The sequence below is a fragment of the Symphalangus syndactylus genome, chromosome 7, assembly GCF_028878055.3.
Source record: "Symphalangus syndactylus isolate Jambi chromosome 7, NHGRI_mSymSyn1-v2.1_pri, whole genome shotgun sequence".
In the NCBI taxonomy this organism is placed as follows: domain Eukaryota; kingdom Metazoa; phylum Chordata; class Mammalia; order Primates; family Hylobatidae; genus Symphalangus; species Symphalangus syndactylus.
In genome coordinates, this window is record NC_072429.2 from 7600000 (window position 1) to 7615109 (window position 15110).

The 15110-nt window shown below is 49.1% G+C and overlaps 1 protein-coding gene and 1 pseudogene across 5 annotated transcripts in view; both read right to left on the reverse strand.

Annotated features, from left to right (window-relative positions):
- The window catches only part of CANX (calnexin), a 33478-nt gene extending 31459 nt beyond the window's left edge, over positions 1-2019 (reverse strand). For 2 of the 5 annotated variants that reach the window (XM_063642438.1, XM_063642436.1), the window contains exon 1: positions 1806-1930. The gene's annotated coding sequence lies outside the window, so the exon portion shown is untranslated. Of the gene's footprint in view, positions 1-1752 lie in introns of all 5 variants that reach the window. The other 3 variants (XM_063642435.1, XM_063642437.1, XM_063642439.1) reach the window with 3 other exon arrangements.
- A 3870-nt stretch (positions 2020-5889) lies between these two features.
- On the reverse strand, positions 5890-6663 carry LOC129485916 (high mobility group protein B3-like; annotated as a pseudogene).
- Between the last annotated feature and the right edge of the window lie 8447 nt (positions 6664-15110).

Below are 15110 nucleotides of genomic sequence, written 5' to 3' on the forward strand. Positions count from 1 at the left end.
CACTGGGCCCACGATTCAAGTTTCATGAGCCTGCAATTCATGCTCACCAACTGCCATTTCATCCGCTTAAGCTGTCTTCCAGGGCAAAGAGAACTCTAACTAAAAGCATGCAATAGTGTGATTGCCAAAACGGCAGCAACGACTTCTGTCAAAACATTTATCCCTTGTGGCCCTGAGAAGATAATGTGCTAAATGAATTGGGGAGTAAAGATAGTAAGGTGTGGGGGAATGCTGACACTCATTTGCAGATAAGTCAGAAAATTTCTGTTGTGCAACAGTGACCCCCACACACAGTTCATTCGAGCATTCTCATGATCCAGTTACCTGGCTTGTTTGTGCACCCTGGTTGATGCAAAGGAGAACTCCCACATAGTCCTTTACCTCTGCTCTAAGTATAATTATACCAAATGTACAACAGTTGATCAATATGGCAGTTGATTCTATTCATGACCCTCAAACAATGTTGGGAAAAGACTGAGATACAGAATGATTTTAAAGATCAATAAAATTCTTCCCCCTTAAAAAGATTTACTTATTAAAAAATTAAGCAAAACCTTCCATTTCCTAAATCAGAGGTAAAAAGACTTAACTATGGTTCACCTCGTCCTGTTAATCTTTTAATATTAAGCTCAGTTTAACTTCCCTCAACCAGCAATCACTTGTGTCATGCCCAGCAGTTAATACACAATGCCCGGTTTCTTCCATCACCGTAACTGTGACTTCAGGTCCTGCGAAACAGGACTGAACCAGTTCACTAGAATGGCAATGTATTGGTCCAAAGGCATTCAGATTATAATAATGTATTGCAATGATTATCGAGCAGTTACTAAATGTCGGACTTCCCTGTCTTATTGTATACATATCTTAATTTAATCCTCACAAATCCATCAGGTATTATTATATCCATTACTTGACAAGAACGGGGGCACAAAGGGTAAGAAAACTGCCGAAGTTCCCAGAGCAACCAATGACCAACGAAAAACTTGAGTCAGGGCCTTAACGTTAACCACTGCACGGCCTATCCCTGAACTATAATCCCAGCACCATCAGTAACTAATCGCATGACCTTGGGCCAGTCATTTCATACCTCTAGGCCTCCACTGTAAAAAGAGATGCACTAGATGAGCTTTCGGGTGCTTTCCTGCTTTTAACGCCCTGTCCCTCTCCAACTGGATTACTCGACTCCAGAATAGGTGCTGTAACTAAGTTTCTCAACCACTGCGTGTTCTCCTTCTGGTACATTCCCCTTTCTCTTCAGGGAGCCAGGGTCCAGTCTCCGCTTTGGATTTTCAAATATTAAACTGTAACGCTAGTCCTAAACATTCCCTCTCGGTCTAATACCACCCTTCCCTACTACTAGGGGTGCCTAGTAGGCCCGATTCCACTCTATACTTTTACCCAGTTACTCCAGCCCACCTCGCGGCTGCCCAAGCAGCCGGCAAAGAGGCCTAAGAAAGCCCTAGAAGCAAAGCCATAGGAATAAGTCAGCTTTCCCAGAGGTCAAAGAAGGCTGTCGGGCCACCTGCCACGCCTCCCGACCCCGGCGGCGCTGCCTGGGCCCGCAACCCAACCAAAGAGGCCCGCATTCCGGCCTCCTGGCTCACAGCGGGCGCGTCGGCCAGGGCCTGGGGCCCTCAAGAGCCAGCCCGACCCCTCAGTCGCCGGCCACGCCCGACCCCTCAGCCGCAGAGGCGCTCCCAGCCCCCCGGGGTCCTCACAGGCCCGAGGACGCGCTCAGGTCTCCCCTCTCACCTCTAGCCTCCCGGGGACCGCGGGGGTGCCCGTGCCCCTTCCCGCCCGCACACCTTGCCCCGCGCCGCAGTAAAGACAGAGGCGGAGGCGGCCCGACCGTCACGTGCCGCAGAACCAAGAGGCCTCGGCCACCGCTGCCGCGCGAGCGAGCCCCACCGCACGAAGCCCGGCCCTGTGCCCGCCCCTGGCCCCTGAGTAGCCACAGCCGGCGCCAAGTCCCGCCCCACCGCGCAAGCCCCGACATCCGGTTGGCCGGCGTGGGCATCGCTCTACGCACTGTCCCATACGCCCCCTACGGCTATTCTTCGTGGAGTGTGAAGATTGGCCGGGAGTGAGGCAGGAAGTGGCTGTTGGTTGGGCGGGAGGTGAGGGGCGGGCCACGCTGGATCGAGACCGCCGGGCGCGCGCGTCCCGGGGCGGGGCTGGCTTAACAGGCGTTCCCGCGTCTGTTGCTGCGGTGCCTTCCGGGCGTTCCAACCCAACCCCCAGTAGCCCTCACCCGTCTGGTTCCTGGAGCCGAGACTTGGGACGCATCGCGCGCCCTTCGCTAACGGGGCAAACGGCAGCCGGCAGAAGGGGTAGGAGTCCGACGATCGGCCATCAAGGAGGGCCCGTTGCAGCGAACGCGGGCCCCTACGGGCGTGAGCAGAACCCAGCGCGAGCTCCTGGCCGGTCTGGCGTGCACTGCTCCGCGCTGTGTGAGCCGGCGCCGCAGTTCCTGCAGAGTCATGGCTCGGCCCAAGAGCCCGCGCAGCCTCGTCGCCCAGCATAACACACAGTCCAGAATAATATAATCCGAGGTTATCTGAACTTTCAATTTATGTTTCCTGAAGTGAGATTAGGTATCAGGGCAGAGAGATACAGGGATGACGGGACGAGAGAAAGGATGGTGCCTTGGAAAGATTTAAGATACGCCACCATTTTAGTAACCCACTCTTAGCATATCTTCAGTTTTCAGTATGCTGAGAACCTCACAAAATGGAAGTGGCCCAGGGTTTTTCTAGACCTTTAGAGATCCTGATCTCTTGTTCTCTATTTGTTTGGACACCCAAAGGCTTGAATACTAGGGTGGAAAACACTAGAATCAGCGGATGTATCACTGATCTGAAAAGCCCTCTTGCCACCTGGAAGGGGAAGAAAGGCAGGGTTTGGTGTTTGCATGAGTTAGTATCATCCAATCCTCAACCCCCAAATTTTTTATATTTTTTTATTTTTATTTTTTTGAGACGAAGTCTTGCTCTGTCGCTCAGGCTGGAGTGCAGTGGTGCGATCTTAGCTCACTACAACCTCCACCTCCCGGGTTCAAGCGATTCTCCCTCAGCCTCCCGAGTAGCTGGGATTACAGGCGCCCGCCACCACGCCCGGCTGATTTTTGTATTTTAGTAGAAACAGGTTTCACCATGTTGGCCAGGCTGACTTCAGGTGATCCACCTGCCTCGGCCTCCCACAGTGCTGGGATTACAGGCGTGAGCCACGGCGCCCCGCCCTCAGCCCCAAAATTTGTGTGGGAGAATTTTGGTTTCCTGTCTACCTGGGGAAGCAGCTATTCAAAGCAGAATAAAATTCTGGATGCTACATGATCCAAATAATGAGCTTAAAATGTAATTACAGGAACCACATTTGTGAGCAAAAGAGCTACTCCTGCAAAGGTAAGTGCCAAAAGACTGTGTTACTATGGAGAATTCAATGGGACTCTGAGGCGGAGGGACTGCTTCCATCCAGAATGGACTGGCAAAGAGGTTAGAATTGGCTGGGCGAGGGCCGGGCGCAGTGGCTCACGCTTGTAATCCCAGCACTTTGGGAGGCCGAGGCGGGCGGATCACGAGGCCAGGAGATCGAGACCACGGTGAAACCCCGTCTCTACTAAAAATACAAAAAAAAAAATTAGCCGGGCGTGGTGGCGGGCGCCTGTAGTCCCAGCTACTCGGAGAGGCTGAGGCAGGAGAATGGCGTGAACCCGGGAGGCGGAGCTTGCAGTGAGCCGAGATCGCGCCATTGCACTCCAGCCTGGGTGACAGAGCGAGACTCCGTCTCAAAAAAAAAAAAAAAAAAAAAAAAAAAAAAAGAATTGGCTGGGCGAGGTGGCTCTCCCTGTGATCTGAGCGCTTTGGGAAGCTGATGCAGGTGGATCATTTGAGCCCAGGAGCTCAAGACTAGCCTGGGCAACATAGTGAGACCCCTGTCTCTACAAACATAAAAATAAAAAAATTAGCCTGGCATGGTGGTGCACACCTGTAGACCCAGACACTAGGAAGACTGAGGCAGGAGTATCCTTGACTCTTGATTGAGGAGGCTGCAGTGAGCCAAGATCGGGCCACTGCATTTCATCCAGCCTGGGCAACAGAGTGAGAACTCGTCTCTAAATAAATAATAAAAACAAATAGATGTTTTACATGGGCACCGTTTGTGCAGTCCAAAGCAATTACAATAGTAACAACCTGGATCACCATGACAGATATAATAATAATGAAAACATATTATACGAATTCCCAAAATGTGACACAGACCAGAAGTGAGCACGTGCTGTTGGAAAAATGGTGCTTATAGACTTGCTTGATGCAGGGTTGCCACATTCAATTTGTAAAAACACAGTATCTGTGAAAAGCAATAAAGGGAAGTGCAGTAACAAGAGGTTTACAGCCTGTTTACATTCTGACATGGAGCAACAGTGAAGATTTAATGTTATGTCAAAAAGCACAGAGAAAGGTGTGTTTCCTTTCATACTGAAAAGGGAGATGTATTCTCATACATGTAAGCTTGGCCAAACAAGCTTACTAGAAAGAAACACAAGAAACTGCTAGGAAAGGTTAATGCTGGAGAGGGGACCTGAAACTCTAGAAGCAGAAATACTTTCTTGGCCAGGCACAGTGGCTCATGCCTGTAACGCCAGCACTTTGGGAGGCTGAGGGGGGTGGATCACCTGAGGTCAGGAGTTCAAGACCAGTATGGCCAACATGGTGAAACCGTATCTCTACTAAAAATACAAAAATTAGCCTGGTGCACGCCTATAGTCCCAGATACTCGGGTGGCTGAGGCAGGACAATCGCTTGAACCCGGGAGGCGGAGGTTGCAGTGAGCCAAGATTGTGCCACTGCACTCCAGCTTGGGTGACAGAGCCAGACTCTGTCTCAAAAAAAAAAAAATAAAGAAATGACACTTTCTTTAAACGTGCATATGATTTTTTCTACAAAGAATCAGGCCGGGTGAGGTAGCTCATGCCTATAATCCAGCACTTTGGGAGGCGAAGGTGGGTGGATCACTTGAACCCAGGATTCAAGACCAGCCTGGGCAACATGATGAGACCCCATCTCTACAAAATATACAAAAATTAGCTGGGCATAGTGGCTTGAGCCTGTAGTCCCAGCTACTCAGGAGGCCAAGGTGGCAGGATTGTCTAAGGCCAAGAGGTCAAGGCTGCAGTGAGCCAAGACTGGGCCACTGTACCAGAGTAACACCCTGTCTAAAAAAATAAAAATAGGCCAGGCACGGTGGCTCACGCCTGTAATCCCGGCACTTTGGGAGGCCAAGGCGGGTGGATCACCTGAGGTCGGGAGTTCGAGACCAGCCTGACCAACATGGAGAAGCCCCGTCTCTACTAAAAATACAAAATTAGCCGGGCATGGTGTTTCATGCCTGTAATTCCAGCTACTCAGGAGGCTGAGGCAGGAGAATCGCTTGAACCCAGGAAGCAGAGGTTGCAGTGAGCTGAGATTGCGCCATTGCACTCCAGCCTGGGCAATAAGAGTGAAACCCCATCTCAAACTCACGCCTGTAATCCTAGCGCTTTGGGAGGCTGAGGTGGGTGGATCATGAGGTCAAGAGATCGAGACCATCCTGGCTAACACGGTGAAACCTCGTCTCTACTAAAAAGAAATACACACACACACACAAAAAATTAGCCAGGTGTGGGGCGGGTGCCTGTAGTCCCAGCTGCTGGGGAAGCTGGGGCAGGAGAATGGTGTGAACCCAGGAGGCGGAGCTTGCAGTTAGCTGAGATCGCGCCACTGCACTCCAGCCTGGGAGACAGAGCAAGAGTCCGTCTCATAAATAAATAAATAAATAAATGAAATGAAAATTTAAAAAAGAAAAGGAATAAATTTTAGCTTTAGCTTTTGTGCTTTTTTCAAAATAGGCAGTATATTGAAAACAGTGAACAAAATTGTTGATCCATTTGTCCTTGCTATCCAGCTTCTCACAGCTTGTCTCTTCATCCTTCCCTCAAAGCTACCCTCATCCTTGCTCATGCCTACCTTTTGCTTGAAGGAGAAAGTAGGCACACAGAGAGAGGGAGCACTCACATTTTTATCCATTACTTTTTTTTGACAGATAAACACTTTGTTTATTCATCCTCCTCCTCATCTCCTCCTTGTCTTCATCTTCCTCTTCATCTTTTTCCAGGCAACTTTAGCAAGACGCTTTACGCCATCAAACTTTCCTTTCGACTTACAATCAGCAACATCCTTCTCATACTTCTTCTTCAGCTTTGCCGCCTTAGTGATGTAAGGCTGCTTTTCACTGTCATTTAAGTTATTCCACATCTCACCCAGCTCTTTTGCCATATCTCCAATAGAGATGCCAGGGTTTGTGGATTTGATCTTGGGTCAGAATTCCGAAGAGAACAGGAAGAATCCAAATGGTGGCCTTTTGGGGGCACTAGGATCCTTCTTCTTCTTGCCTCCCTTAGCTGGTCCCTTCATTTCTCGATCACAGTGCACTTTATCCGTCTTTGCCGTTTCATCAAATTTAGACTTCTCTTTCCCAGATGTTGTCTTCCACCTTTCAGAGCACTTCTTGGAAAATTCTGCAAAATTGACAGGGTTTTCCTTTTTACATTCTTCTCTGCACATCTGCACAAAGAAGACATAAGCAGACATCTTGCCCTTTGGTTTCTTGGGGTCACCTTTAGCCATCCTGACTGTATTGTTCGCTCTCATTACTTTTTTTTTGAGACGGAGTTTCTCTCTTGTTGCCCAGGCTGGAGTGCAATGGCGCAATCTCAGCTCACAGCAACCTCGGCCTCCCGGGTTCAAGCGATTCTCCTGCCTCAGCCTCCTGAGTAGCTGGGATTACAGGCATGAGTCACCACGCCCGGCCCATTACTTTCTTAATAGTTAGGCTGGTAGTGGTCATTTCTCTATAGTTTCTCTATACTCATGCTAATCTGGCATTGTCAAAATGATGGACAAAGAAAAAGATGTGTAACTATGTTAACTGAAGTTTATTTTATTACAGCAAAATTAAACTTTTTTTTTTTTTTTTAAGACAAGTTACTAGTCAGGCTAGAGTACAGTGGCACAATCATGGCTCACTGCAGCCTCAAACTTCTGGGCTCAAGGGATCCTCTTGCCTCAGCCTCCCAAGTGGCTAGGACTACAGGCATGCACCACCACATGTGGCTAATTTTTATTTTTATTTTATTTTTTTGAGACAGATTCTCACTCTGTTGCCCAGGCTAGAGTACAGTGCACAATCTCAGCTCACTGCAACCTCTATCTCCCAGTTTAAGCGATTCTCATGCCTTAGCCTCCAGAGTAGCTGGGACTACAGGCATGTGCCACCTCACCCGGCTAATTTCTCTATTTTTAGTACAGATAGGGTTTCGCCATGTTGGCCAGGCTGGTCTCAAACTTCTGACCTCAGGTGACCCACTTGCCTTGGCCTCCCAAAGTGCCAGGATTACAGGCCTGAGCCACCGTGCCCAGCCTAATTTTTATTTTTTGAGTCTCACTTTCTTTTTTTTTTTTGAGACGGAGTCTTGCTCTGTCGCCCAGGCTGGAGTGCAGTGGCGTGATCTCCGCTCACTGCAAGCTCCGCCTCCCGGGTTCACGCCGTTCTCCTGCCTCAGCCTCCCGAGTAGCTGGGACTACAGGCGCTCGCCACCACGCCCTGCTAATTTTTTGTATTTTTAGTAGAGATGGGGTTTCACTGTGTTAGCCAGGATGGTCTCGATCTCCTGACCTCGTGATCCGCCCGCCTCGGCCTCCCAAAGTGCTGGGATTACAGGCTTGAGCCACTGCGCCTGGCCGAGTCTCACTTTCTTGCCCAGGCTGATCTCAAACTCCTGGGCTCAAGTGATCTCCCTGCCTCAGTCTTCCAACGTGCTGATATTACAGGTGTGAACCACAGCACCTGGCCAACATTTTTCATGTTCATTAACCATATATTTTTTTTTTCCTTGTGAATTCTCTATTCATGTCGTTTGTCCATTTTTCCACTATAGGGTTTGTCTTTTTTTTTTTTTTTTTGAGACGGAGTTTCACTCTGTCGCCCAGGCTGGAGTGCAGTGGCACGATCTCGGCTCACTGCAACCACCACCCTCCAGGTTCAAATGATTCTCCTTCCTCAGCCTCCTGAGTAGCAGGGACTACAGGCGCCTGCCACCGCACCTGGCTAATTTTTTGTATTTTTAGTAGACATGGGGTTTCACCTTCTTGGCCAGGCTGGTCTTGAACTCCTGACCTCGTAATCCACCCGCCTCAGCCTCCCAAAGTGCTGGGATTACAGGCATGAGCCACCATGCCCAGCCTAGGGTTTGTCTTTTTCATACTGGTTTGTAAGGAATCATTATGTACTATGTGCTCGTACGGTGGCTCTTGCCAGTAATGACAGCAATTTGGGAGGCCGAGGCAGGCAGATCACTTGAGCCCAGGAGTTTGAGACCAGCCTGGGCAACATGGCAAAACCCTATCTGTACAGAAAATAAAAAATTAGTGGCATGTGCCTGAGTGCCAGCTACTCAGGAGGCTGAGGTAGGTGGACAGATTCAGCCCAGGAGGTTGAGGCTGCAGTGAGCCATGATCATGCCACTGCACTCCACTAGCCTGGGCAACAGAGCAAGACCTTGTCACTAAAAAATAAAATAATTAGACAGGGGCTCTTTGTTGCTCAGGGGCTGCTTCAAGTGATCCTCCTACATTGGCCTCTGAAAGTGCTGGGATTACAGATATGAACCACTGCTCCCAGACCTTTAAGAGCTTTTAAACCGGGGGCTCTTTTTGGTTATAAGGAACAGAGATGGCCAGGCATAGTGGCTCATGCCTGTAATCCCAGCACTTTGGGAGACTGAGACGGGCAGATCATTTGAGATCTGGAGTTCAAGACCAGCCTGGCCAACATGGTGAAACCCTGCCTCTACTAAAAATACAAAATTAGCCGGGCATGGTGGTGGGTACCTGTAGTCCCAGCTACTTGGGAGGCTGAAGCAGGAGAATCACTTGAACCCAGGAGGCGGAGGTTGCAGTGAGCCGACATCGCACCACTGCACTCCCGCCTGGGCGACAGAGCGAAACTTTGTCTCAAAAAAATAAATAGGCCGGGCACGGTGGCTCACGCCTGTAATCCCAGCACTTTGGGAGGCCAAGGCGAGCAGATCATGAGGTCAGGAGATCGAGACTGTCCTGGCTAACGTGGTGAAATCCGTCTCTACTAAAAAATACAAAAAAAATTAGCCGGGCATGGTGGCAGGTGCCTGTAGTCCCAGCTACTCAGGAGGCTGAGGCAGGAGAATGGCGTGAACCTGGGAGGCAGAGCTTGCAGTGAGCCGAGTTCACGCCACTGCACTCCAGCCTGGGCGACAGAGCAAGACTCCGTCTCAAAAATAAATAAAATAAATAATGAAGAAGAGAGATATACTGAAACTACCTTAAGGAAAGTATATAGGGATGTCAAAGAGCTCAAGGAGAGGAAGAGAGTACTGCCTCACCTCATGCTATCCCGAGCTGGGATTGCAGTGTGGTGGCTCTTCCTGTCTTCCAGAGCCAGCTGACATCTGCTTCATCCTTTCTTGATTAGGCACTTTCACTCATATTTTTTTTCATTTTTTTCTTTGCAGAGATGGCATCTCCCTGTGTTGCCCAAGCTGGTCTCAAACTCCTGGGCTTAAAGGGATCCTCCCACCCTGACCTCACAAAATGCTGGGATTACAGGCATGAGCCACTGTGCCCGGCCCACTCACTTCTTTACACAGCTTAATCTGCCTGAAAAAACCACCATACACTGGCTAACATTTCAAAATATTAACCCGCCACACAGTGTTGTTTAAATGTATATAGGCCAGGCGCGATGGCTCACACCTGTAATCCCAGCACTTTGGGAGGCTGAAGCGGGTGGATCACTTGAGGCCAGGAGTTCGAGACCAGCCTGGCCAACAAGGCGAAACCCCATCTCTACTAAAAATACAAAAATTAGCTGGGCATGGTGGTGGGCCCTGTAATCCCAGCTACTCGGGAGGCTGAGGCAGGAGAATCGCTTGAACCTGGGAGGCAGAAGTGGCCATGAGCCAAGATCATGCTGCTGCACTCCAACCTGGGCAAGAGTGAGCACAGTCTCAAAAAAGTAAAGTAAAAAAATAATAAATCAATGTCTATAAACATAAACCCACTATAAATTTACAGCTCTTATGTCAATATAAAACCATGTTTATAATTTTACCTATAATACAAACCAAAAAGTCAAATTAACATTTATGTTACTTATTATTTTTTTTTTTGAGAGAGAGTCTCACTCTGTCGCCCAGGCTGGAGTGCAGTGGCATGATCATGGCTCACTGCAACCTCTGCCTCCTGGATTCAAGCGACTATCATGTCTCAGCCTCCCACGTAGCTGGGATTACAGGCATGTGCCGCCACGCCCAGCTAATTTTTGTATTTTTTGTAGAGACAGGGTTTCGCCATGTTGTCCTGGCACGTCTCGAACTCCTGGCCTCAAGTGATCTGCCTGCCACAGCCTCCCAAGTGACTTTTTTTTGTTTTTGCTTTTTTTTGAGATGGAGTCTTGCTCTGTCACCCAGGCTGGAGTGCAGTGGTGTGATCTCAGCTCACTGCAACCTCCGCCTCCTGGGTTCAAGGGATTCTCCTGCCTCAGTCTCCTGCGTATGTGGGATTACAGGCGCGTGCCACCACACTCAGCTAATTTTTGTATTTTTAGTAGAGACGGCTTCCACCATGTAAGTCAGGCTGGTCTTGAACTCCTGACCTCGTGATCCATCCTGCCTGAGCCTCCCAAAGTGTTGGGATTACAGGCATGAGCCAGTGCGCCCAGTCTTTTTTCAGATTTTTTTTTTTTTGAGATGAAGTCTCACTCTTGTCCCCCAGGCTGGAGTGCAGTGGTGCGATCTCAGCTCACTACAACCTCCGCCTCCCAGGTTCAAGTGACTCTCCTGCCTCAGCCTCCCAAGTAGCTGAGATTACAGGTGCGTACTATCATGCCTGGCTAATTTTTGTATTTTAAGTACAAACGGGGTTTCACCATGTTGGCCAGGCTGGTCTTGAACTCCTGACCTCAGGTGATCCACCCGCCTCGACCTCCCAAAGTGCTGGGATTACAGGCGTGGGCCACTGCGCCTGGCCAACTTCTTTTTTAAAACTATATTAGCACAGAGAACACCATGTTGTTTCAGGGAAGGGCAAATGTCGCTAACAGACTATCTCAGAAGCCAGACTGAAATTTCCATGGGGAAAAACAAGATTTAGCTTCCTTGGTTTGGGGAATATTCCTCTTGGTTGCCAGAAGAGACCCACTGACATTCACACCCAGTGTGATTCACAGCCAGTGTGATTCACACCCAGTGTGATTCACAGCCAGTGTGATTCACAGCCAGTGTGATTCACACCCAGTGTGATTCACAGCCAGTGTGGTACAAATGCTGGTGATGTGGAAAAATCGGAAAAATCTTCAGATGCTCTTCTCTTTCCTTTCTGCCATCAGAATAAACCTTATGTCCTTCAATTCAGACCTGTTGGGACCCGGTAGCACACCCTTCCCTTCCTCACAGGCTCCAAACCTCATCTTTCCAGTGACATTGAGATGGGGATCCTCAAAGGAACCAGGAGCCATTTTTTAAATTGTGAATCTTTAAATTTTGAAGCCTTCATTAAATGTCCTCAAAATCAAGGTCTTCTTGTGAAAGGAGTTAACATCCATTTTAAGTGGGAATTATCCATCATCTCTCCTAACATTTCCTGTTCAAATAATCAAATAAAGACTTCCAGGAGTAGGCAAGAACTTAAAGAAGAAGAAGAAAAGAGGCCGGGTGTAGTGGCTCACACCTGTAATCCCAACACTTTGGGAGGCCGAGGCGGGCAGATCAGCTGAAGTCAGGAGTTTGAGACCAGCCTGGCCAGCACGGTGAAACCCTGTCTCTACTAAAAATACCAAAAAATTAGCCAAGCATTGTGGCGGACGCCTGTAATCCCAGCTACTCAGGAGGCTGAGACAGGAGAATCGCTTGAACCCAGGAGGCAGAAGTTGCAGTGAGCCAAGATTGTGCCATTACACTCCCACGGGCAACAAGAGCAAAACTCTGTCTCAAAAAAAAAAAAAAAAGAGACTTCCTTGGGTTTTGTAGCTTTCTCTTTTTGGTAGGCCATGAAATAAGGGAAGTTGTACACCATTCCTGGTGGTCATCTATGATCTGTCTGAAGTATGTTTTTGTTGGTTTTTTGTTGTTGTTGTTCTTGCTGTTGTTTTTGAGACAGCTCTATCACCCGGACTGGACTGCTGTGGCACAATCTCTGCTCACTGCAACCTCTGCCTCCTGGGTTTAAGTGATTCTCCTGCCTCAGCTTCCCAATTAGCTGGGATTGTAGGTGCACACCACCATGCCCAGCTGACTTTTTATTTTTATTTTTAGTAGGGAGGGGGTTTCACCATGTTGGCTGGGCTGGTCTTGAACTCCTGACCTCAGGTGATCCACCCGCCTTGGCCTCCCAAAGTGCTGACATTACAGACATGAGCCATCACACCCGGCCTCTTTCTGTTGTTTTTTTGAGATAGTGTCTCACTCCGTTGCCCAGGCTGGAGTGCAGTGGTATGATCATGGCTCACTGCACCATCAAACTCCTGGCCTCAAGTGATACTTTTGCCTCAGCCCCTGGAGCACTCTGGCTAATTTTTGTATTTTTAGTAGAGGTTTCACCATGTTGGCCAGGCTAGTCTCGGTCTCCTGAGGTCAAGAGATCCACCCGCCTCAACCTCCCAAAGTGCTGGGATTACAGGCATGAGCCACCATGTCTGGCCAAATATCATGATTGCTAATGAAAATTGACCTTAGGCGGCCGGGCATGGTGGCTCACGCCTGTTATCCCAGCACTTTGGGAGGCTGAGGCGGGTAGATCATGAGGTCAGGAGATCGAGACCATCCTGTCTAACACGGTGAAACCCCATCTCTACTAAAAATACAAAAAATTAGCTGGGTGTGGTGGCGGGCGCCCGTATTCCCAGCTAGTTGGGAGGCTGAGGCAGAAGAATGGCGTGAACCCGGGAGGCAGAGCTTGCAATGAGCCGAGATTGTGCCACTGTGCTCCAGCCTGGGCAACACAGTGAGACTCCGTCTCAAAAAAAAAAAAGAAAAAAGAAAAAAAGAAAAAAAAAAATTGACCTTAGGCCAGGCACTATGGCTCACACTTGTAATCCCAGCACTCTGGGAGGCTGAGCCAGGCAGATCCTGACGTCAAGAGATCAAGACCATCCTGGCCAACATGGTGAAACTCTGTCTCTAAAAATACAAAAATTAGCTGGGTGTGGTGGCACGCACCTGTAGTCCCAGCTACTCGGGAGGCTGAGGGAGGAGAATCACTTGAACCCAGGAGGTGGAGGTTGCAGTGAGCCGAGATCATGCCACTGCACTCCAGCCTGGCGACAGAGCGACACTCCATCTTAAAAAAAAAAAAAAGAATACTGACTTTATTTATTTATTTTTGAGAGGGAGTCTTGCACCGTTGCCCAAGCTAGAGTGCAGTGGCGCTATCTCGGCTCACTGCAACGTCCACCTCCTGGGTTTAAGCAACTCTCCTGCCTCAGCCTCCCAAGTAGCTGGGACCACAGGTGTGTGCCACCACACCCAGCCAATTTTTTGTATTTTTAGTAGAGACAAGGTTTCACCATGTTGGCCAGGGTCATCTCGAACTCCTGCCCTCAAGTGATCTGCCTGCCTCAGTCTCCCAAATTGCTGAGATTACAGGCATGAGCCACTGCGTGTGGCCGAAAATTGACTTTAATAACATAGACACACTGTGGAGAGAGAAAGAATGAATATGAATCACTGGCTTGGTTAAAATATTCCTGGGCTCTGATTCCATGTCTATCAGACAACCTTCTGGGGGTTGATTTAAGCTCTTGAGTGTCTTCATGACAAGAAGAGAAAGCTTTAAACAGTGAGCATGAGGGTTTATTTGTGAACACTGACAATCAAATTCTAAAATTTATATGGAAATACAAAGGACCTAGAAAGCCGAAGCAATCTTAAAGAATATTATTGGAAGATTTACACCTACCAGGTATCAACAGTATTGGTGCAACAATAAACAGACCAAGCACAAGAACACAGAGCACAGGCCGGGCGCGGTGGCTCACGCCTATATCCCAGCACTTTGGGAGGCCGAGGCGGGTGGATCACGAGGTCAGGAGATCGTCACCATCCTGGCTAACACAGTGAAACCCCATCTCTACTAAAAATACAAAAAAATTAGCCGGGTGTGGCCGGGCGCGGTGGCTCAAGCCTGTAATCCCAGCACTTTGGGAGGCCGAGGCGGGCAGATCACGAGGTCAGGAGATCGAGACCATCCTGGCTAACACGGTGAAACCCCGTCTCTACTAAAAATACAAAAAATTAGCCGGGCGTGTTGGCAGGCGCCTGTAGTCCCAGCTACTCGGGAGGCTGAGGCAGGAGAATGGCGTGAACCCGGGAGCCGGAGCTTGCAGTGAGCCGAGATCGTGCCACTGCACTCCAGCCTGGGCAACAGAGCGAGACTCCGTCTCAAAAAAAAAAAAAAAAAAAAAAAAAAAAAAAAAAATTAGCCGGGTGTGTTGGCGCGTGCCTGTAGTCCCAGCTATTTGGGAGGCTGAGGCAGGAGAATGGCCTGAACCCGGGAGGTGGAGGTTGCAGTGAGCCGAGATTGTGCCACTGCACTCCAGCCTGGGTGACAGAGCAAGACTCCGTCTCAAAAAAAAAAAAAAAAAAAAAAATTAGCCGGGCGTGGTGGCATGTCTCAAAAAACAAACAAACAAAAACTGCAGGCTGGGTGCGGTGGCTCACGCCTGTATTCTCAGACCTTTGGGAGGCCAAGGCAGACGGATTAGCTGAGGTCAGGAGTTCAAGACCAGCCTGACCAATATGGCAAAACCCTGTCTCTACTAAAAATACAAAATTAGCCGGGCATGGTGGCAGGCACCTGTCATCCCAGCTACTCAGGAGGCTGAGGCAGGAGAATTGCTTGAACCCCAGAGCCGGAAGTTGCAGTGAGCCAAGATTGCGCATTGCACCCCAACCTGGGCAACAAAAGCAAAACTCTGTCTCAAAGAAACAAACAAACAAACAAACAAAAACTGCAATTTGAGCAGGCATGGTGGCTCACGCCTGT